Raw genomic sequence first — 26,675 nt, forward strand, 5'->3', positions numbered from 1 at the left:
CTTGTTCTGAGAAATTAAGACTGGCAGCTTCATTAAATAGTACCTGCAAAACACCAGTCTCAACGTCAACAGTGAAGAGGCGACTTCGGGATGCTGGCCTTCTTGGCAGAATTGCAAAGAAAAAGACATATCTCAGACTGGGCAATAAAAATAAAAGATTAAGATGGGAACACAGACACTGGACAGAGGAACTCTGCCTAGAAGGCCAGCACCCCAAAGTCGCCTCTTCACTGTTGACGTTGAGACTGGTGTTTTGGGGGTACTATTTAATGAAGCTGCCAGTTGAAGACTTGTGAGGCATCTGTTTCTCAAACTAGACACTCTAATGTATTTGTCCTCTTGCTCAGTTGTACACCGGGGCCTCCCACTCCTCTTTCTATTCTGGTTAGAGTCAGTTTGCTCTGTTCTGTGAAGGGAGTAGTACACAGCGTTGTACGAGATCTTCAGTTTCTTGGCAATTTCTCGCATGGAATAGCCTTCATTTCTCAGGACAAGAATAGACTGACGAGTTTCAGAAGAAAGTTCTTTGTTTCTGGCCATTTTGAGCCTGTAATCGAACCCACAAGTGCTCAAGCTCCAGATACTCTACTAGTTTAGAGAAGACCCGTTTTATTGCTTCTTTAATCAGTACAACAGTTTTCAGCTGTGCTAATATAATTGCAAGTAGAGAAGTTGGACTACAGAATTTGAACAATGACACACTACACCTCTAGCGGAGATCCCATGTCTTACCGCTGATCCGGGAGATGGTCCAGTTGCGTCGGATGCTGGGGGTAGGAGGGCAGCTCAAACACAAAGGGCCCCACATGGGGGTCAGCGTCGGCATCGGAGGCTGTGATGTTGACCTTGGAGCGGGGATTGGCGCGTTCACACAACTGGGCCTCCTTGGGCATCATCACCGGAGCATTGTCATTCACATCTATCAGATGGATCTGCAGAGTACCTGTTCCACTGGCCGGGGGAGAACCTGACAGGGGGGTGTGAGGGGAGAGAGAGAGGGGGGAGAGATGGGAGGAGATAAGGAAGAAGGGGAGAAAGGAAGAGAGAGACAAACGTAATCAATTTGAGGACGACAGAAACTTCATGCATATACACAGCACAGCTTCAGGAAGTTGGGGTGCCCACCCCAAAACATCTTCCCGCTGCCATATAATATACCGTGTCTAAAAATCACTTGAGGTCAATTGAATTTCATTTGGAGGGGAGAAATAGAATGAAAATAGAAGAGAGCAAAGGGACAGAGGGAGGGGAGATGAGGAAGAAACAGAGAAAGAGAAAAACGAGGGAGCTGAGAGAATATTGAGAGAGGGTTTGAGAGTGATGGAAGAATACAGCATGCATTTGTTCTAAAAGCTCCCAGTGATGACAGCCATAATAAATGAAACCGCACATAAATATTTCACTCTGCGTGAGTCGGGAGCTCAGCACTCTCAGAGGACACATGAAACGACTCTACTGGAAAGCACCACATATCTCCCTTACACAGGGGCTGTTGTTAAAATGCACTGAGGCGAAACACACCCTAACCTACAATATACTATGACAACAAACACACCATAATCTACAATATACCGTGACAACAAACACACCCTAACCTACAGTCTATGAGAAAAGACTACTATAACTTTGTATAGCCAACTGATTATCATGGAGTATTTAAGCAATAAGGCCCGCGTTGTGTCGTGCCCAAGAAGAGCCCTTAGTTAGCCGCAGTATATTGACCATATATCACAAACCCCTGAAGTGCCGTATTGCTATTATAAACTGTTTACCAACGTAATTAGAGCAGTAAAATAAATGTGGGATACAGTCTGATATACCATGGCTGTCAATCAGCATTCAGGGCTCGAACCACCCAGTTTATAATTTCTGCTAAGTAACTGATGCTGCTCTGTCTGCATGAATGGAGTTCACCCAAGCTCATCACACTGAGGAGATCCATCTCTGTTTTCTATTACAAAGTAAAGCAGTGCATGAGCTACAGATACTTTATGTAAAGGTCTATTGCCTCAGCACAGTAGAGTACACCATTGACTGCTTGTCTGTTGTGATTGGTTCGGTGCTTTGATGAGCTCCTTCCTTAGTGGAGCAGAATGAATAAAAGCAAAATTAAATTAAAGTAGAATATATCCCCATGTAGACTGGTGTCTGGAATCAATAGGCAATCAACAGCTTGTTTGCCTAAATTCTGTGCACTCGAGGGCAGCACACCTCATTCCCGCAAACCAATCTTTAATATCTCTGTGGTACAACACCACCTGTGCCCTCTCTCTCAAACACAGAGAGTAAGCACCTCTATTTGTAATGGGGCGATCGGTTTTAGAGTACTTCACTGATCACTACAGCAGCTTCGACAGCACTCACCTGTGGCACATTTAGACAGATATTTCACTCCTCTCCACAGTACACAAGGGATGCATTTAGCAGGCAACATACACACTGATGCGGTACGCACGCACACGTACACACAGGAGGACAGACAGACACACACACACACCACACACACAGATATACCACATGCACACACACTCACTTACCAGACTTACCATTGTCGGCAGCCAGGAAGGTGGCCTCATAGATGTTGTTCCTGACGTACATAGACTCCCTGTCCAGCACAGCCATGGTGGTGATCTGACCATTGGTCCTGTTGATCCTCAGCCAGTTAGCGGGGTCAGACAGCTTGGAGTACCTGCAGACACAGTAGAAACTATTACAACATATATAATCCCATAGTGATAATGCCTTAATATATCCTTCAGTACAAATAGAAGTAGAATTGGCAAATACCCTGTATCTACAGTGCCTTGCGAAAGTATTCGGCCCCCTTGAAATTTGCGACCTTTTGCCACATTTCAGGCTTCAAACATAAAGTTATAAAACTGTATTTTTTTGTGAAGAATCAACAACAAGTGGGATACAATCATGAAGTGGAACGACATTTATTGGATATTTCAAACTTTTTTAACAAATCAAAAACTGAAAAATTGGGCGTGCAAAATTATTCAGCCCCCTTAAGTTAATATTTTGTAGCGCCACCGTTTGCTGCGATTACAGCTGTAAGTCGCTTGGGGTATGTCTCTATCAGTTTTGCACATCGAGAGACTGACACTGAGCTGTAGTCGATGAACAGCATTGTCACATAGGTGTTCCTTTGTCCATGTGAGAAAGGGAGGTGTGGAGTGCGATTGAGATTGCGTCATCAGGAAGCAGTATGGTATTCTTGCAGCTTGGTTGACAGCTAACAACAAATTAAGAGCAATTTGCACAAACTAATGAGTATGTAAGTAGAGGTACAGGAGCTTACTTTCATGCAGGTAACACTGCCACATGAATTCAAAAGTACAGGTCTATATTTGTCTCCATAAATCAATGTAAATCAATGTGATTACTCCGTTAATAGGCGTTTGTCACAGTGTGGAGAGATGGAAAGATACATTACATGACAAAAAGTATGTGGACAGCCGCTCGACGGACAGCTCATTCCATTAGCATGGGTATTAAATGGAGTTGGTCTCCCCCTTGCTGCTATACGAGCCTTTCCACTAGATGTTGAAACATTGCTGCGGGGACTTGCTTCCATTCAGTCACAAGACCATTACTGAGGATGGGCACTGATGTTGGGTGATTAGGCCTGGCTCGCAGTCGGTGTTCCAATTCATCCCAAAGGTGTTCGATGGGGTTGAGGTCAGAGCTGTGTGCAGGCCAGTCAAGTTCTTCCACACCGATCTCGACAAACCATTTCTGTATGGACCTAGCTTTGTGATTGGGGGAATTATCATGCTGAAACATGAAATGGCCTTCCTCAAACTATTGGCACAAAGTTGGACGCACAATCGTCTGGAATGTAATTGAATGCTGTAGCGTTAAGATTTCCTTTCACTGGAAATAAGGGGCCTAGCCCGAACCATGAACTATAGCCCTAGAACTTTACAGTTGTCACTATGCATTCGGGCAGGTAGCGTTCTCCTGGCATTCGCCAAACCCAGATTCGTCCGTCTGACTGCCAGATGGTGAAGCGTGATTCATCAGTACAGATAACGTGTTTCCACTGCTCCAGATTCCAATGGTGGCGAGCTTTAAACCACTCCAGCCGATGCTTGGCACTGCCCATGGTGATCTTAGGCTTGTGTGCGGCTGCTCAACCATGGAAACCCATTTCATGAAGCTCCCGACTAACAGTTTTTGTGTTGACGTTGCTTCCAGAGGCAGTTTGGAACTCGGTAGTAAGTGTTGCAACCAAGGACAGGCGATTTTTACACTTCAGCACTTGGGGGTCCCGTTCTATTAGCTTCTGTGGCCTCTCACTTCACAATAACAGCACTTACAGTTGACCGGGGCAGCTCTAGCAGGGCAGGAATTTGGTGGCATCCTACAATATGACAGTGCCACGTTGAAAGTCAGTAAGGCCATTCTACTGCCATTGTTTGTCTATGGAGATTGCATGGCTGTGTGCTACATTTTATACACCTGACAGCAACGGGTGTGGCTGAAATAGCCGAATCCACTAATTTGATGGAGTGCCCACATACTTTGTATATATAGTGCAAATATAGAGACAGAGGTATAGAGAGATCAGATGCCTGGTGGGAGGAAGTTTGATGATGCTGCTGATGATTATGATGAGTCTAATTAGAGAACACGCTGGAGGATGACACAGGTTAGCGAGTGTCAATGAGATGTCTGGGAGATTATGGCAGCTAGGCAACTAAATCTATCTCCCGCTAATGAAACACACTCTGCCACATTTAGACTCCTGCAACCATGGAAATCCTGCACTCCAAGGGATGGAGGGAGGTAAAGACAGATACATACATACCAATTTTTCAATTTGGTGTTCCTTCATTAGGATATCAACAACAGAATAGACGGCAAAATAACAGGAACTTGAGAGTTAGAGAGAGTCATGACAACAGACTTGGATGTCAGTTTGGATTTGGTGTCCCTTGACAGGTGAAACAGAGGTCTCTAGTTGGCATGAGAGGCCCTGTCGTCTCTTCCCATGCCACGGTGGCACCCCAGGGGCACTCAAGCCTCTCTCTGACACCCAGCACCCAGCTGGCAGAGGCTGGCACAGGGAGAAGGACACACAGCTGGTGAGGAAGATCTATGATTCATCTACGCATGCCACTACTTCCCTCTAGTCTGAAAGTGAAATCAGCTGGCAAATCAGACCCTGTCCAACTCTTTCTTCTCCTCTCTACTCTCCTCTTCCTAGATGAGTGAGAACGAAGGGAGGAGGAGTCATGGGGCAGGAGAAAGGAAGGAGGAGTCTCTTCTGGTGCACACACACTGTAGATCCTCACGTCATCTGTCGCGCAAGGTCACTAAAGTCAATCAACCAGTGGAGATTAGGCTGTCCAAACATGAACTGCCTGTCTGCTCCCACGACATCTCTGGAGAAGACAGGAGCGCTGACCTCTCATCAATAAAGGAGAAAGAAAGAGACTGATAAAGTGAAAGGATTGAGTTAGAGAGAGAGGGAGGTGAGAGAAAAAGAGGACTTCTGTGGCTCTAAGAAGACAAAATAACAGTGAAAGAGTAAGTTTGCACAAGGGAGTCCATGTATGAGAAGAACTGGTGTTTTTAGAGTTTATTTGTTTGCCTGCACCGCATCAATTCTCTAACATTTCCAGATTGCCTCTGTACTGGTGTTAGGCTGAATTTAGAGTGGAATTGATTGGTGCTGAATCTGGGGATGGAGTGGCTGGAGTTGCTCAGTGACCTTTGACCCGGTGAGTATGTGGGAGTTCTCTCCAGGGAGACCCACTGGGTCGATTTAGAGACAGCACCATGCCCCAGTGCCAAACCACTCAGGGAGTATGGCCCCGGATGCAAGCAATAGAGGGATCGATGAGGAGAGAGATGGAGAGAAACAGGGGTAGAGAAAGAAAGTGTGGCTGGACACACAGTCCAGCTCATTACGATTGAACCTTTTATCTCTTGTCGCTAGGCAACAGGAATTTATTGGACCTTGGTTTTGTGAGCGGTTCAGTTAGGGAAGGCAGTGTTTCAGTCTCACGAGAGAGCAAATCCAAGCAAAATACTATCAGCATCTATTCTAAAACAGTGAACATTCAGTACCTGACAGTTTGCTGGATGAAGAGGTCAGGGTCTTGGGCAGCAAACACAGTGAGTGTGGTGCCTGCAGGGACACCCTCCTCAAAACGGATGGACTTGGGGTTGGTGGGGAAGACAGGGGATTCGTTGACGTCCTGTACGGATATGGTGACCCCCGCTGAAGACTGGAGAGAAGACTGGATCCCACTGGCCAGGGGGGCCTTGTTAGAGACTATCACAGTCAGCATGAAGGCCCTGTTCTGCTCATAGTCCACCGGCTGGAGGGAGAGAAGGGTGGGGGAGTAAGATATGTAAGGAGGGAGGTTGAGAACGAGAGAAGGCAAAGTTAAATTAAATAACAACTCAAATGCACCCGTATCAATATGGAACCAAAGCACTTGGAGTTGTTTATGTAAAACAGTAAATGAGTCCCATACCTTGACCACAGTGACCATGCCGTCGTTGTTGACAGGGTTGGTGCGGATGAGGAAGTGACCCTGGGGGTCTCCGCTGGCGATGCGGTACTGGGCAGCCCAGTTAGGGCTGTGGGGCTGATCCCTGTCAATCACTGTCAGGTTGGCCACCACCACATTCACACTGTTCTCTGGGACCTCCCCCGAAAACTACAGACAGAGAGAGGGTGTGAGGGAGGGAGGGAGTAAGTGAGATATTTGTATGAATTTGGATAATAGACACACTGTTTTCATTACAGCCATTCTGTTCCTTATACTGCTGAATGTCCGTGTGGAAATATTTATTTAAACCAATGGATTTGTTCAATTAAGTGTTTATACATTTACATTTAATTCTGCACATTTACCAATTAAGCAGTCAAATAAGTAATGCAATTAAATAGATTGCATGGACCATCTTTGAGTAACGATCTTCATTATATTCCAATCTAAAACTATTCAGTCTCACTAAATGATAGAGGAAACAGCATACACAAAAACCTACTGTACAGGAATCTAGCCCAACTAACATCGCAAAGTTACATTCTGCAGCAGTCTCTTTATTAATCAAGAAACACAAACACACAACACATACTGTACACACACACACAGCTGTCATTGTCAGACAATAATCTGTGTTTCCTCTTGTGATGCGTTAACTGGTTTATGGTGTGTGACTGCCAGCTGCTGTTCCATCTAATGACTTCATCGTGGCACTGTGGCTGCATCCAACCCCCCTCCTCATTGTCCCCTGTCCCCCGCAGCATCGCCATGCCGCTAAGCACAGAAAAAATGTAATATGCACATTATCTGTGGTGTGTGGGCTCCTCTATTTAATTTTCATCTCGAGCTTCAACACAGACAGGAAAAACACTTTCCAAGCTTGTCTGACAACATTGGGAGAGAGAAGGGAAGAGCCAGATTGACATGTGGTATTAAAAACCTTATGCAACTGTTCTAACTGGATAATGCGCTCTGGGTAGATGTCCTCACCCTTGAAAGTAACAGGTGGTATGTCTGATATAACAGAACTGATATATATAACAGTATAACAGAACTGATATTACAGGCGAAAACCTGAGGAAAATCAAACCAGGAAGTGGCCTCTATTTTGAAAGCTCCATGTTCCATACCTGCCTTCGTTCTATTTAAAGGGATATCAACCAGATTCCTTTCCCTATGGCTTCCCCATGGTGTGAACAGTCTTTAGACATAGTTTCAGGCTTTTATTTAGAAAAATGAGCGAGAAAGATCACATCGCGTCATTGTATGGCTGGGTGCCAGCAGCGTTTTGTATGCGCAACAGCTTGGAGCAGCCATTTTCTCTCTCTCTCCTATTGAAGAAGCTACATTCCCGGTTGATTTATTATCGATTATATATTGTAAAAACAACCTGAGGATAGATTATAAAAAACGTTTGAAATGTTTCTATGAACATTACGGATACTATTTGGAATTTTCGTCTGCGATGTCGCGACCGCTCGAGCCTGTTGATTTCTGAACATAACGGGCCAACCAAATGGAGGTATTTTGGATATAAAATAATCTTTATGGAACAAAAGGAACATTTATTGTGTAACTGGGAGTCTCGTGAGTGCAAACATCTGAAGATCATCAAAGGTAAGCGATTTAATTTATTGCTTTTCTGACTTTCGTGACTTTAAAAACTCTAAAAACACTTGGCTGCTAGCTGTTTGTAATAGTTTTCCTACTGAGAGAGATGTGCTTACATAAACGCTTGGTATGCTTTATCCGAAAAGCTTTATTGAAATCTGACACGCCAGGTGGTTTAACAACAAGCTAAGCTATATTTTGCTATATTGTACTTGTGATTTCATGAAAATTAAATATTTTTTGTGATTTAATTTGAATTTGACGCTCTGCAATTCAGCGGTTGTTGACGAAAATGATCCCGCTAACGGGATGGGTGCATCAAGAAGTCTGATAAGCAGCCAGAGACAAACAGATCCAGAAGGGAACCTCCAGTGGTTACTAGTTAGGGAACTGGAGCTCCCAACATGGGCTCATAAAGGCAAGAGGATAAAAGTGCATAGTTAAATCAGAATGCTTTAGTAAACTCCAATTCAGGTTGAATTGGAATGGAATCCATCTAGTTCAAAATTGAATAGACCCCAACCACTGAACTGCTTTTAACCACAGAGTTGGACACTGAATTGAGAAGAACTGAATAATATAAGAATTGAGCCTGGAAAAAGTGAGCACTGCTGTTTCAGAGTGTAGTACTGCATTATGTTTCCCCTTTCTCACAAGAGGATCAGCAACTCAACATGAATCTATGGGCTCTTTTAATGTTCTCAATAGAAGCATAGTATTGGTTGAAAACAACAACAGGAACAAAAAGGCAATAATGTTAGCAAGAATTGTGAATAAAAATGCCCTTAAAAACATCTCTTGAAATTCTTCTCTCTGAGTAGAATGGTGCACAGTTAAATGTGTTTGAATGGTTATTATATCCTCCTTGTGATGGTAAAGGAGCCCGAGGCATTGGCAACACCAACACACTTAATTTCTGTTTTCCACGTCACACAAGTGCCACATGCAGTGGTACGTCTACTATCACTTATAGACAAACTTAGTGTTGTGCCAACAATCACGCCACTAACTGTCCTTCAGTAATACGTTTCAGTAAAACTAGTCTGTTAGACACAGAAGTTCTACAGGTAAACCAGGAATAGCATGAAATCAAGGCATACTGGAATCTATCTGGCTGAGATTTGAACATATGAACCTACAGACCACAGCTCCAAACACCCACCATTATGGATGTGAATTGAAAATGTTGACAGGATTATAGAGTTTAGTTTGAGTGTAATGCACTTGATTAGATCACACCACCATAACACTAGAAGAGAGAGATTATACAGTCGCTGAATGCAGCCTAATGAGTTGTGGCAAGTACCATTGTCTTTTTGTTTTTCATATAATGATGAACATCACACTCATATTCATGCCCATGTTCTGAAATGAATAAAACATTTGTCTTTTTTCAAATTAGAAGCAATATATCTGCTTGGTTTACGCCCCCGCAAGCAATTTTACTTAATTAGTGTGCTTATGTTTTCTCTCCATCTCCACATGAGAGATGCACATTCTTTCCTGTGTCTGTCATACACAAATAATTACTGAACTGCTCCAAGTGGAGTTTGCTGTGTGGGAAGAGAAGAAAAGGGGTTGACAAACAAAACAACAGAGAATCTTCTAGGAAAATGGAGTGTGTTTGTTTCTGTCTGTGTATGTGTGTGCCGCGAGTAAAGCTGTGTGTGTGTGTCATACACAGCAGTAAGACAGTAAGACAGCTGTCTCTATGACTAACATGTCCTCTCCTGTCCCCACTCCTCTTCTCTGCCTCCCTCTCCCGTCCTCTGCAGTCTGCACCAACATAACCATTGTCCCTCCACAACAGAGGCCCATCCATCTGTTACTGTTGGAACACACAGTTTGACACTTGTGTTCCAAACCATGTGTTCTAAACCATGTTGCCAAAGTTTTTCTTTCTCCTTCTTTGTCATCCTGGTTTGTTTGCTATTATAATGTGTTATCTCTCTTGCAATGCCACGCGGTTCTAAACACTGTGAGGCAGTGAGGATTCTCAACACTCTCTCTCCACCCAACACCATGTCTGATACACCAGGGGCCCTACAACAGCAGACAGAGGCTGAGTTGTGGAGAGAGTAGAGAGTGTGGAGTGGAGAGGAGTATGGCAAGGCAGTGTATGTGTGTGTGCCTGTGGAAGTTTGAGTGTTCCCCTGTGAGAGGGGAGTGAGAGAGACAGGACAGAGTGGTTCGAGGCGAGGCGTTGTTCAGTGGGCTAGTCTGTGACAGCTGGGGCCTCTTATCAGAGCATCCGGCTGGAACTACGCTGCTGCCTGCCTGGCACACTCCTCTCTCTGCAGATGGATGGACACACAGACAGAAAGAGGAGAGAGAGAGGGAGAAAGAGAGAGAAAGAGAAACCAACGAAGGGAGAGACAGACTACTCCTCCCTTTTGATGCACACATACAAGCATGCGTAGACGTGCACACACACACACAAACACACACGCACAGGCACACGCACACAATACGGAAGACAGGCTGCCTCCAGTGCGGATGTGTATGGGACTCGGGCCAGACGCCTGCAGGCAAACCATGGTCACCAGAAGAGCGAGGGCTCCTACCATCACCAAATAGAATGCCTATGATCATTCTCTATCCCCTCTCCCTTTCTGTCCCTCCATGTTGCTCCGTACCACTCCCCCTTTACTTCAGTAGCTCCCTCTTTCTCTCTTTCCCTTTGGCCCCTTTCTTCTCCCTATTTTTAGACCTGTTTTTCTTTGCCTACTGTTTATCTCTCCACATGTCTCTGTCCCTCTCATCTGTACAGCTCTCTACCCTCCTGTCAAAGAGCCATGACCTTTGTTCTCTAAGATAGCATGAGACACATGGACTGCATCTACAGCAGAGTTGGGGCACTGCCCTGTTGAATATCCATCAGCTGATGTTATCCTGTCATGAAGACAAATGTGTGGCCCTACAGCAGAGGTCAGTCCTGGGGTGGACAGGAGACTCACCGTCCTGGCGGTCAGCTCGGGAGGATTGTCGTTGATGTCGGTTACAGAGATGAGGGCGGTGGCCGTGTTGGACAGGCCAAAGTTCAGGTTCCCCTCCATGTCCGTGGCCTGGACGATGATGATGTACTGGGACACTTTCTGGAAAGACACATCAGATCAAGTGGGTGAATGAATGAATAATCTTTCAGAGTATGTGGGGGCGGTAACTGCACTGTCACACCCCCTCATCTAACATAAAAGCATATATTCACACTAACACTTTGCACCATTGCAGCATAGCAGAGGAGTATCACATTTGCAGCTCTGACACAGCACCCCTGCCAGCATTAATAGCTCTGAGCCTGACACACACACACACACACACACACACAGACACACACACACACACACACACACACACACACACACACACACACACACACACACACACACACACACGAGAGTGAAGGCTTAGAAAGTGAGAGAGCTATGAGCGAGAGTGAAAGGCTCATCCATTACGGCCTACAAGCCTTACTTTCAACTCTCTGAGCAGCTCTGATCATCACTCATTCTAATGGAGGTGCCGGCACTTTAAGAAGAACAACTGTGCTGCAAAATATTATAGAGAGTGAATGAACATTATTTAGCCCAGTTAGAGAGAATAGCTAGAGGCAGTGCTTTGAAAGAACAGTCAATCATGACGTCTGACAGTAGAGAAGACACAGCACACTGAGTCACTGTTCTCTCCTCTCTATTTTGTCATTCTCTGTCACACACACACACATGCACACGCACTATACACACACTCAAAAACAAAACTCATTCATACTTTTCCGCTGTCCATGGTGCTGAAGGTTCACTGTCTATCAGTGCACCGATAGTGTCTCCCTCTCTCGCTCTCCAGTCTCCCCTGTTCTCTCCCTGTAAGCCTTTCAGAGACACCGCTCCTCTCTGCTCTCATTAATCCATCTGGCTAAACCCCCTATGGTGCTGGTGTGGAGACTGGACGTCAAGGACAGGTCAGTCAATGTGAAGAGGAGAGGAGAGAGAAGCCCATCCTAGCCTGCTGCGTCCAACCTTCCACCATTCAGCAGCCCTGCTATCTGCTATCACTGGGCCAGTTCTGCACTGTTGAGAGCACAGCCTATAACAGCTCTGGGGCCAGGACCTGAATCCCAGAAACATTGATGGTGGAACCCATGGGGCCATCTAGTGAACCCTGATGGACGTCAGTAAAAAGCTGGGGGAAAAAATAAATTCTCTCTCTCTCTCTGCTCAGGGAGCAGTGTGTTTAATAGTCAGGTCAGGTGATCCAGAGAGGCGTTTTAAAGCCCTTAAACTCGCCCAGACTCATTTAAAGTTCTGCAGAGTCATTAGGACTCGCTCCACATGTTAACCTGAACTAGACCAGCTCTATGAATAAAAACTCAATATGAGCTGCTCTTTATTACAGTCATAATGAAATATCAATACCATCTCTTCTCATAGTGCACTGCAGTAATAGACCCTTTACACTCTCTCCAGACTGTCTCACTGTGATTCAGCCACATCAAGATATCAGTAGTCCTAGATAGCTGCTGTCCAGTGGGTATCCTGACTCTGAGCAGGGAAAGGTGAGTTAAGCCTAACAGCAGGTGGCACTCTCACACAGTAGGGAAAATGGGACATGCTGTCCTGCAGCACTTTATTCATCACCTCAGAGTTGTGAGAAGTTGATCTAAGTACACACATATGCAAACACACTCGCAAGGCACACCGACACACATCCTCTCCCTCCCGTCAGTTTGGTTGCCCCAACAAGCCAGAAAAAGGGGTCTCTAATGACTCCTCTAGATCTACTGAACAGAAGTCTGTTAGATTAAAGAGTCCACCTCAGAAAGGAAATAAGCCTTCTTCTTCCACCAAGCAGAACAACAGCAGTGCTTTTCCCACGGGCCTAAGCCCTTGGACTTTAATGGGAAGTGTTGAAAGGCATCTATGGCCATAAGAACAGAGCACCGCTGGAAACGGAGGTAAAATTAGATCCTTTTTACAGGTACTGAATGAGGCTGTTTTTTTTAACCAGAGACTGCAGAAAGAGCAAAAGGCTACAGGCTATCAGAACTCAATGGCCAGCATTTCACCAAAAAGGTCAAATGAAAACTAAAAATGGTTGTCCAATGGTCACTGTTCAGAGTTTGAGAGAAACCGAGTTTGTTCTCGAATCTTTGTTGAAAAAATGGCCAACCCAAATGGGGACCTTACTGACATTGACAACGGAAATGTAAGGTAACATTTTTACTAGCCAAACATTAATGGAGAATGAGCGGTGTGTGTTTGAGATGTGTGTGTTTGAGCTGTGTGTGTTAGACAAGGTAGACTGAACATTCGAGAAAGAGAAAGCAAGTGTGAATGAGCACTGCACCAGCACTTTCTGTATTTGTTCTGTGGTTTGTGTTCCAGCCTGTCAGTCTGGTACTGACCACAGTGGTTACCCTGTCACTAACAATCTCCATCAAACAGCCATTGACTCACATTTAACCCAGAGAGACTCCTTCCCATTCACTGCAGCTCTCTGAGGAAGATGGAGCACAGAGCTCCTGCTAAATACACTGTATTAAACACAAAGTCACATGGACATGCAATACAAACTTAAACCTTGACCAATTTATTTTTTATTTTTTATTTTTTATCTTGGCCAGGTCGCAGTTGCAAATGAGAACTTGTTCTCAACTAGCCTACCTGGTTAAATAAAAAAAAAAAAAATACTCAGTCCCCTGGATACGTATAGAAATGCTAAGCCCCTGTAGGTGCCCAGAGCCATGCATGGTCCCCTGCCAGGCCTCTTTCCTCCACCAAGGGGACAGTGTGTAGGCACTCCAGCACAGTGTCCGATCAATGCCCTAATCAGGCAGAGCAAAGCTGACACTTTCCAAACTGGAGCCGACACGAGTCAGCCACACAGATCAGCATCTTGCCCAGCCAGGCCACAGAGAGGCTGCAGTAGCCTGGGGGAATGAAAAGAAACAGCCCTGCCACTCCAGCCAGGGCCAGAGAGCACAGGAAAACCCCAGCCCAGTTATGGCACACAGGGGCCAAGGCCACCTAAAGACAGTACGACTGTCTCACACTTAGAATCTCTGACACCCAGCAGGCTACCTCACATTGTACTCTACCAGTTACAATCAGCTGCACTCAGGACCAGGACTCATTTATAACCGTTGCATAAATGTCACACAAAATATCTGCATGTGCCATTTCTGAAAAGAATATACGTACCTCTGTGTTTTTTTGCCCACGCTACAGACAGCTAAATCGGACTAGTAGAAGCCCAATGCACTACTTTTGTGAAAATATAATAAAAAATAAATAATAACATTGTTTAGTTTGAAAAAGTCACTGCAAAATATCAAACCATTCTGCCTACACACCGTACTTCCCGCGGCTATGAGGTGGGGGCAGAATGGTTTGATATTTTGCAGTGCCTTTTTCAAACTAAACATGCATGCTGCCTATAGCAAGTGCCTATTAATGCATTCTGCAAGATTGATTGTATATTGGAAACCATTAAAAAGTAGGCTACAGTCCACACTTCTATGCAAATGACCAATTATTGTTTAAAATGTTGTTTATCAATAGATTATTGGGTAAAAATGTCCTGACTTGGTACAGGCTCTGAAATGAAACAGGTTTATGATTTCGGACTCCTATCGCACAGCAATACAGCCTACCCATCCTGTCAAATATTTTACGTAAGCTATCGGTCTATTTAATGTGTTGACAGAATGTTTTTTTAAATTCAGTAATTTATGCTGTATTTGGCAAAGAACTGTGACAGTTTATGAAAGAGAAAACAATGGCAAATAGTTGTGGACCTGTCAGCAGAATGTTTCAATTCAACCATTTTTTTTGCATAGACTTTCCCCCCAACCTAAATATGCTGGATTATCTGCAAATTCTGAAACATTGTCTAGGCTACTCAAAATAAAATCAGGAGTACAATAACATACATACTTCAAACTAAAAGATCAACTGTCAAATTCTTCTGTAGGCTATAAACCACACTGCCTATGGGATCACATACATCAAAACTTGAAATACATAGTCTACCTATTTATATAGACCCAATTAAATGAGAGATGCAGATGGTAATTTGGTGTATGGCTACAGGAATATGAACCCATCGCAGCTAGAAAAGGTGAGGAATGTATTTCAATCAATGGAATTGTCTGTACAAATTCCCATCCCTCATATTTTATTTGTACAGCCCTATATATATATATATTTTAAATATATTTTCTAAATATATTTTCCTTTATTATTTTCCCCTAACCCTACCATGCCTCCCATAACTGGAGTAAACTTATAGACAACTACACTGACAGTGCCTTTGGAAAGTATTCGGAAACCGGGACTTTTTCAAAGTTTTGTTACGTTACAGCCTTATTCTAAAATTAATTAAATTAAATTAAATAAAAATCTATACACAATACCCCATTGTGACAGAGCGAAAACACGTTTTTTAGAAATGTATGCAAAAAATAAACTTATTAACACAAGTATTCAGACCCTTTGCTATGAGACTTGAAATTGAGCTCAAGTGCATCCTGTTTTCGTTGATCATCTTTGAAAAGTTTCTACAACTTGATTGGAGTCCACCTGTGGTAAATTCAATTGACCGGACATGATTTGGAAAGGCACATACCTGTCTATATAAGAGCGTCTGCTAAATGACTTAAATGTAAATGTAAATGTCCCACAGATGAAGGTGCACGTCAGAGCAAAAACAAAGCCATGAGGTCAAAGGAGCTCAGAGACAGGATTGGGTCGAGGCACAGATCTGGGGAAGAGTACCAAAACATTTATGCAGCATTGAAGGTCCCGAAGAACACAGTGGCCTCCATCATCCTTAAATAGAAGAAGACTCTTCCTAGAGCTGGCCGCCCGGCCAAACAGAAATCGGGGGAGAAGTGCCTTGGTCAGGGAGGTGACCAAGAACCACACCAGAGCTTGAGGATCTGCAGGGAAGAATGGGAAACTCTCCCATACATGTGTGTCAAGCTTGTAGAGTCATACCCAAGAAGACTTGAGGCTGTAATCGCTGCCAAAGGTGCTTTAACAAAGTACTGAGTAAGGTGTCTGAATACTTATGTAAATGTGATAGCAATTAGATTTTTTATAAATGTGAAGCAATTTCTAAAAACCTGTTTTTGATTTGTCATTATGGTGTATTGTGTGTAGATTGATGAGGACAAAAACAGTTTAATCAATTTTAGAATAAGGCTGTAACGTAACAAAATGTGGAAAAAGTCAAAGGTTCTGAATGCTTTCTGAATGCACTGTAGGCTTCTACTTCCAACTTATACATACTATATACATTTTACTGAATTTTTTTGTTTGTTTTTAGTCCCATCCTTCAGCTCCAGTCAACCCCTCCCATCTATCCCTGAACACATTCCAATTTTGGATTTGCAACATACATTTTTTACTTTGCTGTGACATTCCCCAAAAGTTCTGAACCTTTCTATAGATTCTACCTACTGTAAAATAAAGATTTTTTTTTTTGCTAAGAGTATTATTATATTATTGATCGATTGGTTATGACTTTTTATAACACCCAGTAGTGCGATCTGCAGAGTTAGCTCCAGGTAAATGTTGCAATTCTTAAGCCATTCCTGAACCGTCGACCAAAAACAAGCTACATATGACAGTACCAAAACAAATGATCTAATGATTCTGTTTCTTCGCAGCAAAATCTGCAGAGCTGAGATGGTTGTATCTCCATATAAATATATATATATACAGTGGGGTAAAAAATGTATTTAGTCAGCCACCAATTGTGCAAGTTCTCCCACTTAAAAAGATGAGAGAGACCTGTAATTTTCATCATAGGTACACTTAAATTATTACAGACAAAATGAGAAAAAAATCCAGGTTTTAGGTTTTTAAATGAATTTATTTGCAGATTATGGTGCAAAATAAGTATTTGGTCATCTACAAACAAGCAAGATTTCTGGCTCTCACAGACCTGTAACTTCTTCTTTAAGAGACTCCTCTGTCCTCCACTCGTTACCTGTATTAATGGCACCTGTTTGAACTTGTTATTAGTATAAAAGACACCTGTCCACAACCTCAAACTGTCACACTCCAAACTCCACTATGGCGAAGACCAAAGAGCTGTCAAAGGACACCAGAAACCAAATTGTAGACCTGCACCAGGCTGGGAAGACTGAATCTGCAATAGGTAAGCCGCTTGGTTTGAAGAAATCAACTGTGGGAGCAATTATTAGGAAATGGAAGACATATAAGACCACTGATAATCTCCCTCGATCTGGGGCTCCATGCAAGATCTCACCCCGTGGGGTCAAAATGATCAGAAGAACGGTGAGCAAAAATCCCAGAACAACACGGGGGAGGAGAGAACTGGGATCAAAGTAACAAAGCCTACCATCAGTAACACACCACGCCACCAGGGACTCAAATCCTGCAGTGCCAGACGTGTCCCCCTGCTTAAACCAGTACATGTCCAGGCCCGTCTGAAGTTTGCTAGAGAGCATTTGGATGATCCAGAAGAAGATTGGGAGAATGTCATATAGAGGACAAAGAATGCTGAGTTGCATCCAAAGAACACCATGCCTACTGTGAAGCATGGGGGTGGAAACATCATGCTTGGGGCTGTTTTTCTGCAAAGGGACCAGGACGACTGATCCGTGTAAAGGAAAGAATGAATGGGGCCATGTATCGTGCGATTTTGAGTGAAAACCTCCTTCCATCAGCAAGGGCATTGAAGATGAAACGTGGCTGGGTATTTCAGCATGACAATGATCCCAAACACACCGCCCGGGCAATGAAGGAGTGGCTTCGTAAGAAGCATTTCAAGGTCCTGGAGTGGCCTAGCCAGTCTCCAGATCTCAACCCCATAGAACATCTTTGGAGGGAGTTGAAAGTCTGTGTTGCTCAGCAACAGCCCCAAAACATCACTGCTATAGAGGAGATCTGCATGGAGGAATGGGCCTTACAGAAAACATTTGACCTCTGTCATTGCCAACATAGGGTATATAACAAAGTATTGAGATAAACTTTTGTTATTGACCAAATACTTATTTTCCATCATAATTTGCAAATAAATTCATAAAAAATCCTACAATGTGATTTTCCGGATCATAGTTGAAGTGTACCTATGATGAAAATTACAGGCCTCTCTCATATTTTTAAGTGGGAGAACTTGCACAATTGGTGGCTGACTAAATACTTTTTTTGCCCCACTGTATATATAACATTCTATTGGTTGCAGGAATTTTGTATAAAAATGTCAATTGAAAACTAAGTTTTGAATCCAGCGTCGTTTGGTGTATCAGTTCATAAACATGGAATCGATACATCGAAAATCTATTAAACTATTTTGCAATCTATATGGCAGAGTTGTCCATGTTTTGGCTCTTAAATTAAACTGGTATACTTTTTTATTTATTACAATTTTCTTTGTCAAAGTAACAGATACAGTAATCTCGGTATTGCGTAATTGGTCAGATGCTCGATTAAGTTCTGGGTCCTTACATGTCATTAAGAGAAGAGATAGAATGAGGATCGGAACCGGAATGAAGAGCTCTATCCTCTCTCTTTGCAAGTTATGGGCATGTCTAAGGGCCAAATGTCCACTCCCCTTCTGAAATTTGAAACCTGCGAAATCGTGATTTGTCCAAATAACCAATGCCGAAAAGGAACCGGAACTGAGTGGGCAGGTGACAATGCAGTGGGAAAGGACGAGGGAGATCCACGGCTCTGTAAAGGCGGAAGCAGAAAGACTGTTTATTCTGTTGGCGTGAGTGAAGAAATGGAGTGGAATACTGTAACATCTAAGAATGAAGCTAGAAGCGCTAAAGTTGTAAATCTAGTATGATAATGCCTCATTGCTTGTTGGAGTACGATTCATGAACAAGGATATTTTTTTGGGGAAACCCGTTTGCAGTAACAAAGATGGTGAAGGATGCATTGGGAGAAGTGGAGTCAGTCAGACTGACCAAGAGTGGTATGATGTTGATTTCATGGTTGTCAAAAGAAGAAAATGAGAAAGTATTGTGGCTCTGCAAATTATTGACGCATGAAGTGGCAAGTTATGATTATCGGAGTAGGGCACCGATAAAAGGTGTCATATCAGGTTTCTCGGTAGATATTGAGGCTTCATGGTTTAAGATGAACATGCCAGGAATAGTTGATTCACATTGCTTAATAACCCACAATTTGAATGGTAAAAAAGGAAGAAAGTCTTGATGAAGAATTTCTCCAAACTCATATAAAGCTGGGATATATGAGATATGCAGTGTGAGCTTATGTACAAAAGTTGCTTTCAATGTCATAAATGTTAAAAAGTTTGGCCAAGGGTCAAGTGTTTGCAAACGGAAAATCATTGTTGAAGAGTCTAAGGATGCACTGTGTTGCAATTGTGATGGGTATCACATTCCAGAGTTCTCTGAGTGCCCTGTTAGGGTGAAGGAGGAAAAGTAGAAAGAATCAGGGCTGTCGTGACAGTCTTCTATGCGAGTGGAGATGATGAAGGCTTGGCAGTGGATACCCAGCAGCCTGTGGATGTCAGTCTGAAGAACGCTGATTTTGTTGCATTTATTGTGCAGGTGGTTCATTTTACAGGACAAACAAACAAAAAAAGAAACTGGATATCATTGTGAAAGCAGCTAAGATATTATTGGATTTCCAGGACTTCACGGCTGAAACATTGCTGGGAATACTGACTAAATATGTTCCCCCATCTCAGGTCCCAGAGCCTGCTTAGGGATCTGAGTACATTTGACTAAGTGAAGGAGTACATTGAATTTAGTTTTAGTTTTTTGAGAATAATATGTTTTATTTATTTATTATTTATTTAAAAATAGTTTTTTAAAGTATCTCAGTTTTCACCCCACCCAGTAGGTGGTGGCAATACACCTTTTTGGATGTAGTCTGCCTATAAAACCTTAAAGAAGTGGAACCGGAACTAATGCTGCTTGTTATCTGTATCATAACAGATCTACGGTACCACTTATGTTTACGTAGTCTGTACACAAAAAAACGTTAAAGCCATTTCTCTCAGTTCCACTCAATTAGCAGTTACTGCTCTTTTGCTTGGCAGATTAACTTCTACATGTACAGTGGCTCTATTTCTCAGGCAGAGAAAGAGGGTCCCAGAAACAGCTTAGCCCTGCTTGTTAACCCGTGTGCTGAAACATGCAGTGATACGCGATGGCACGGGAGAGGTGAGGTCAGGGGTGCAGTGAGTGGGAGGGTAATTGACATTCAGGAGTGTTCAGGGCTGGGTGATGCTGAAGTGCCCTTCATGTCCCCCTGCTCTCCTCCTTGCTGAAGAGGCTCCCTCACCCCTTAATTAACACATGAATATTCCAATTAGACACCAGTGCTACTGATGAAGAGAATTAACTGCTACAAAACTGTGTGTGTGTGTGTGTGCTTACTGGCATGCGGGTGTGTGCATGCATACCTGTCTGTTAATGCCTGAGAGTGTGTTTACAGTATGTGTGTGACCTTGAGTGTAGGTGGGTGAACACCCAGTTGTCCCAGTTTAATGGGGAGGATCAGTAGGAGAGAGGCAGGTGGGATAGGGCTACTGCTCTATCTAGATTAATGGGGTTGACTCCCATTCAATCAGCTGTGGGGGGGACCAGCGAACAGGGAAACAGGCCCTGCATTAACTGCAGACTGACGCCCGACTGTCAACACTATACTATTTAACATCTATACTTGAATGAGAGAAGGGTATGCACACATACATAAGGAACTTGCATGAAATTGGGTTTGTTTCTTTTCCTGAATATTCACCACAAATCAGATATTAAGCAACTAAACCTGGCAGTCATACCAGTCTTTTATTTTCCATAGAGGTCAAATCGGTCTGCGTTCTAAAGGATGGTCAGGCTGGAGTTATTGCCTAGTGGGACTATTTGGAAATCTCGGAATATAAACGTTATGAGACTCGTGGTGCCAGAGCTCAAAGGTTTATACTCAGCACTTGTCCTTTTATGGCTTTGGTAAAATCATGAGACTAAGTGATGAGTATCAAATAATATCATAATGATAGAGTATGTTATACATTTATGTCTTTGGACCATTTAGGAGTAGGATTGGCGGTTGTATTTTGCCCTGAATGTCAGGCCACAGAGTGTTAGGAGTGAGAGTCTGAAATAATGTGAGGGACTGTGAGAGACAGACTGCAGGGTGTTAGGAGTGAGAGTCTGAAATAATGTGAGGGACTGTGAGAGACAGAGGACCGGCATGTTGTCCGGTCCTCTGGCAGTCTCTATGGGGGTGCCACAGGGTTAAATTCTCGGGCCGACTCTTTTCTCTGTATATATCAATGATGTTGCTGATCCACCTCTACGCAGACGACACCATTCTGTATACTTCTGGCCCTTCCTTGGACACTGTGCTATCTAACCTCCAAACGAGCTTCAATGCCATACAACACTCCTTCTGTGGCCTCCAACTGCTCTTAAACGCTAGTAAAACCAAATGCATGCTCTTCAACCGTTCGCTGCCTGCACCCGCACACTCGACTAGCATCACCACCCTGGATGGTTCCGACCTAGAATATGTGGACATCTATAAGTACCTAGGTGTCTGGCTAGACTGTAAACTTTCCTTCCAGACTCATATCAAACATCTCCAATCTAAAATCAAATCTAGAGTCGGCTTTCTATTCCGCAACAAAGCCTCCTTCACTCACACCGCCAAACTTACCCTAGTAAAACTGACTATCCTACCGATCCTCGACTTCGGTGATGTCATCTACAAAATAGCTTCCAATACTCTACTCAGCAAACTGGATGCAGTTTATCACAGTGACATCCGTTTCGTTACTGTTAGAGGAAATTATGGTTGAAATGACTAATTATGTATACATTCCAATCAGAACTGACTAGTCCAAATGCTATAATGTACTGTACATGTGAATTTTCTCTCTTGCTCCCATTCCCAATTGTATATAATGTAGTCAGGAGTTTAGTAACAATGAAGGTCTGTTCCTTAGTTCATACATTTGTACAATCTCCAGGTGGTAGGAACGGCCCATCTCCAGGCTGTCTAGAATGTTGATTTATACTGCCTGGCCTTGACTTCGTGCTGATAACGCGAAGGCTCGAGAGCTAGAGGGCCCCTCTACTTGTGAAATAGATAGAACGTTTAGAAAACGCTGACGTCATTTTCAGTTTATAACCTGTGGAAATATGTGTATGTGGTTAGTACTCACTTGAATTAAACGCTGTTTACCTGGCTTTTAAGACTGGTCTCGATCTACTTCATGCATAATTAATGAACTTACACCTCATTAAGGAACTAGAAACGAGTGCGAATTTGGTTTTGGCTACAAAATACATAGGAATTTAGAATTCCTCTATCAATTGGTCCTTCGAGCCGGATCTAAATACCTCTCCCTGTTGTCTGGAGGTAGTACGCTGAAAATCGTGCACGGACGAGTTTTTGACTCGTTTTACTAAAGACCTGACCTCTGAATTGAGGTTAAAATTCAGGCCTGCGTATTATCACGGACACAGGGACGGTGACTAGATTCAAACGAACAATGTTTTCCCAGCCGACAGCAGGTAAAGTAGCCTTTATTCTCGAATTTGGGAGGGATTATTTAGGATATTTATTGATTAAAATGTTATGAAGGAGTTGAATTTGATCAATAATAGGTGCTTGAATATTCTGAACAAATAAAATGGGTTTCTACCGGGGGTATTAACAAAATCGAGAGAAAGGAAACAGGTCCGAAATTGAGCTGTGGTAAGGTGCGCTACCATCAAATAAACTAGAGCTTAATAAAGCCTGGTCTTGCAAGCCAGAAGGTTATTAAGGAGTGATATAGTACGCATTGGAGAATTAGGACGCTTGTTCCGTACAAATAGGATGGCCAATATTTCAAAAGACATACCTAAATAAAGATAAATTAGGCTTGGTGAGAAGGCTGGGTAATTCTAGGCGAACAGAATAATTGAACCTGTACAATGCTGAAAGAAATTAATATCAAATGATAAGTGATTAGTCTAGAGTAGTGAGATTTGAGACATTAACGTTGAAAGTCCCAAAAGGAATATCCTATGGGTGAAATGGGATGTCCGATCAAAAGTCTTCTATAGACGTGGTTTACAGGAGAGGTCAACTTAGTCTAGAGTAGTGAGATTCGAGACATTAACGTTGAAAGTCCCAAAAGGAATATCCTATGGGTGAAATGTGATGTCCGATCAAAAGTCTTCTATGGACGCGGTTCACAGGATGGAAAATACATACTGATTATTTTTAAAGGAACACACACATAGGCAGACAGAAGAATAACTAGAAGTAACTAAGTAACGGTAAATTACAAATTTATAGAACTGCACGCACATAGAATTTAAAAATTATATAGAAAGGCATAGATAACTGATTAGACACCATAGCCACAAGGGAACGGCAAGGATTTAGAATGGGTGGGAATGCTTCAAAGAAAGCCCCGGAACTAACGGGAGACGAGCGTTACATGGAACAGAGAGACAGGAGAAACATCGATTTCGGTCTAAGATGGAAAAAAAAATACGATTTTGATGGCCGTCTAAATGTAGAAAAGCTGGAATCCGTTTAAATGTTAGGTTATAGTAAGTTGAGAAGTTTGGTTGGGTTTACTCTGATGATTAGAATTTAAAACTGAACTCAATCTGAATAGGGAATATATATTTTACAAAGGCAGGCAGATTTGTGGCTATAGCCAGCAACGGAATTGCTAGACACTCAATGGGGCTATATAGTGCAACGCTTTGGACTATAAATTAGGTAAGAATAGTTTAATCGTAAAAAGTTGTTATTGTTTTTCCGAGTATTGATTTTTGGTTATGGTAACGCCAGTGAATTTGAACAAAAAGTAACGTATTCTAAAAATTATCTGTTTTCCGTTCTCATTGCGGGGAACAAATAAAATGTTTTATCTTAAACGGACAGTGCACAGTAATCACAGTGGTTTGAGTGTATGACAGTGGAAAAAATATTGTTGGACGACAATTCGAAGATAGAAAAATAAGTTACATGATACATCAAGAGATTTAAAACAAACGATGTGAAGGGATTATCAGAATTATTGGGTGTCGTTGTAGGAGTAAAAGTTTGGGTTAAGGGGATTTCCCTGTTCCCAGAGACAAGGTATTTTAAAAGCGTACACTCACTAATGCTAGTCTGAGTTTGTAATTAGACAAGTGAATAACGTATTGGGAATAGAGTTGTAATTAAAATACTAAGTCAAAGACGAGACAGGTACTTAGAGCAAAATGGATTCTAAATGATAACAAAGAGACAATTACGATTTATGCCCATCGAAAGGTTTTTATAAAATTAGCGAATTTAGAGATGTTGGTTGGGGTGGTAAATTATAATTCAGGATTTGAACAGATGTGATAAATTAGGTTTGGTTAATCGAACAAGAATAATTTACAATTCATTTGAAGTCGCTACGAATTGGCAGGTTGAGCGCTTGATGATGACGTCACTAGCGAGGCACTTTTTTCACCAGGGACTGGGGATAACGGAGCAAATCGTATGGCTGTTAGTGTGTGTATCGAGGTTTCGAGTAACTTTTCAGAAGTTGATATAAATTGCAAAATACATTTTTAACAGTAATTTGAGAGTTGCCAGGATGTCAGGAAAGATGCTAAAAACGATCAGCTGATACCTAGGTAGGCATCAAGGTTTGTGGCGTTGGTTTGGGTTGAACCATGTTAGAGAGGGAGACTGGATGTATGATTCGTAAAACATTGTGGTAATGGATTCCATGGTTGGAATTCCAGGGTTGATTGTTTACGTAACACCAGTGAATTTGAGCACTTTCAATTGTGTGGAAACCATGTTAGGTATTCAAAGTTGAAAAGCAACCTCTATTCAAAGTTGAAAAGCAAACCTCTATAGAAAAACATAACGGCATATGTTTCGGGAAATTAGCTAGGTTGAATTTGGTTATTCGAGCTTTTCCCCTGATACGTAGACATCCGTAACAGGGGCAAGTGTTTTTTTTTTCCTTGACGAACTAACAGATGTAAACGTGAGTCTCTGAGTAAGTTTGCCATCTGAAGCATTATAGTAGTGAGTTTCCGTATAGTTTGTTTTTTGCTGGTAAAAGTGTTTTGTTTATTTGTTTACTGGTTATGGTCAATTTTAGGGTTTGATTTAACTTAGTTGAACATTGTGTTCTGGCGTGTTTAGGTAGAATTCTTTGTTCCGGGACGGATGGGAGTTACCCAAAATAAGTCAATAAAAGGAGCCATGGGAGAAAGCGAATGCATATTTATTAAATATCTGGGATTAAATTACGGATTCTTTACACTGAGAAATGTACGACATTTGCGGCAGAGGGAAAAAGTAATGCATTGGATAATAATGTTATCAGGTTAATTGTATCTAAAGGTAGCATGTTCATTTAAGTAAACGTATCCGTAGACGATGTTTAAAACTTATGATTAATGATTTGAGTCAAAGGGGAATAATCATTAGGTTTTAGTTATAGTTCACTTATTGAGTTTCTGAATCGTAGTAGCATAGTGAATGCTAGTTAGGTGTGTGGTGTCTCACTTTTAGAAGCCTCCTGAGATTATAATTTTGGGGAGAGTGGGGGAGAGAGCAGCCATAAACGACCAAATTGAAAAAGGTCTGCAAATATATACACATAAAACAATTGTTAGAACTATTTGTTTTAGTGCAAAGGTATTTTAAAGAGGCACGCTCACATATGGAACCTTATGAGTTGTTATTTTATGGGTTTTAATTACACAGGTGACTATTTCTATTTTAAGGATAAAGGGTTCTTTATGTCTAATATGGTATGACCTTTAGACCTTATCGTGACTGTCTTCCAAGGTCTGATCAGCCTCAGGGGAGAGTCATTTGAATAATGAATGTGGTCATATTGAGTTACTAGTTTTAAGGTAAATTCACTAGAAATGAAGCAGTTTTGGTTGTGGGGTTAGAATTACTGTTTGAACCGCAAATGAGAAAGTGGTTCAGGATTCTGTTTTACAACATTAGCTGTGAAGTCTTTTGAATGGGCTATTAGTGATTTGGTATTGTAACAGAGAGAAAGTCATATTTATCATTGAGAATAAATAGGGGAAGATAACATATTTTGAGCCAACAGTGCAGGGAAGAAATTGAGATATTTTTGTTTGGTTTTAACACCTGTGTACAGGAGTGCCAAAAGACGGGTGACATTACCTGTGTAATGGGGGAGGGTGTCCGTATGGGGATTACATGATAACCAACTTGGGACAGTTCTGGGATTGGAGAAGAGGATATCCTTATAGCATAGGGGATCCCACAAAGGTGGATAGGTTGTCCATGATATGGGGGAAACCTGGGAGCACTGTTGAACTTTGTAAAGGTGATGAAATCCTACTAACCATCAAAACTATTAAGCTCTCTGATGCAGGCACTTACACCCTCGGACTACAAAGGACCGGGACAGACACGATGGGTGTGTTTTCTATTAAGGTACTGCCAAAACCAGAGGTCCCAGACGAACCAGGGCCAGACACACTCCTCTACCACCCCTGGACCGAACCTGCCACCACAGTGTTAAAAATCCCATTCAGGTAATTAATGTTAGACTATTCAGCTA

At 42.5% G+C, this 26,675-nt stretch overlaps 1 pseudogene; it reads right to left on the reverse strand.

Annotated features, from left to right (window-relative positions):
* Positions 1–26,675, reverse strand: part of LOC115143352 (cadherin-4-like) — a 362,505-nt pseudogene that overhangs the window by 12,050 nt on the left and 323,780 nt on the right.

Source organism: Oncorhynchus nerka, linkage group LG15, assembly GCF_034236695.1.
Source record: "Oncorhynchus nerka isolate Pitt River linkage group LG15, Oner_Uvic_2.0, whole genome shotgun sequence".
Classification (NCBI taxonomy): domain Eukaryota; kingdom Metazoa; phylum Chordata; class Actinopteri; order Salmoniformes; family Salmonidae; genus Oncorhynchus; species Oncorhynchus nerka.